The sequence below is a fragment of the Etheostoma spectabile genome, chromosome 2, assembly GCF_008692095.1.
Source record: "Etheostoma spectabile isolate EspeVRDwgs_2016 chromosome 2, UIUC_Espe_1.0, whole genome shotgun sequence".
Lineage (NCBI taxonomy): Eukaryota > Metazoa > Chordata > Actinopteri > Perciformes > Percidae > Etheostoma > Etheostoma spectabile.
The window spans coordinates 7874565-7875529 of NC_045734.1; positions in this window are offsets into that span (position 1 = coordinate 7874565).

Consider the following 965-nt stretch of genomic DNA (forward strand, 5'->3'; position numbering starts at 1 on the left):
CTGTTGTGTTTCTCATTAGAGTATGGCAGTGCTACAAAGTACTTACCGATTCTCATTTTGAAATGTCCTAATGATGCTTGCCACAGTGTAGCGGCTCAAATTAGGCTGAACCAGTTGGCCAGCTTCCCTCAGGGTCATCCCATGGTTGATGACATGGTCCACTATTGTAGCGCTGATGTCATCAGTTATTCTATTTCTTACTCTTCTTCCACCCGTCCTCCTCTCCCCCCACTCGCCCTCTTCTTGCTCCCCTTGTCCTCTTCCTCTAAATTCCTACTACCCTCTTGCTTCTTCAACTCCACGTCCTCTCTTGGCCTCCTCTGATTCTCACTCTTCTCACTCTACTGCTCCCTCCATTGTACCCACACAGACGCTTACCTGTGGCTTATGTATAGTGCTTAGGCGATTGCAAGTGAATTATCTAAAACAGTTTTCACATGTGAAAGTGTGCCAGACGTTGCAAATAGTGTTAATGATAGCCAACATGTGTATAATTTTGCTAGGAGTGTGTTGGAAATTTGGTACTGAGTGTAAGCAGGAGTTTGTTTAAGTTCTGCAAAAAAGAGTGTTTGCAGTGATTGTGCCTACAGTTTTGCAAAATGTGTGTTACAAAATTGCAAACTAGCAGTGCAATGCCGTGTTGTGCTTTTAGTTTTCGCAACTCCAGTGCAGTGGTTTTGCTATACGTATTAATAGTTTTAGAAATTGGGCTACAAGAATCACGATTAGCGCCTAAGCATTCAGAAAAAACTGTAATAACAATAATAATAATTGTGACAAAAAGTAATAATTCATGAAAAGTCATAGTATAGTGTCAGAATATGTAATATATGTCAGACATATTTAATAAAAAGTGTATTGCATTTCATAAAAGGTCATAGTTCAGTGTCACAAAAAGTCTTAGTATAGTATTCTGAGTGTATCAGAATCAGAATCAGAAATACTTTATTGATCCCCGAAGGGAA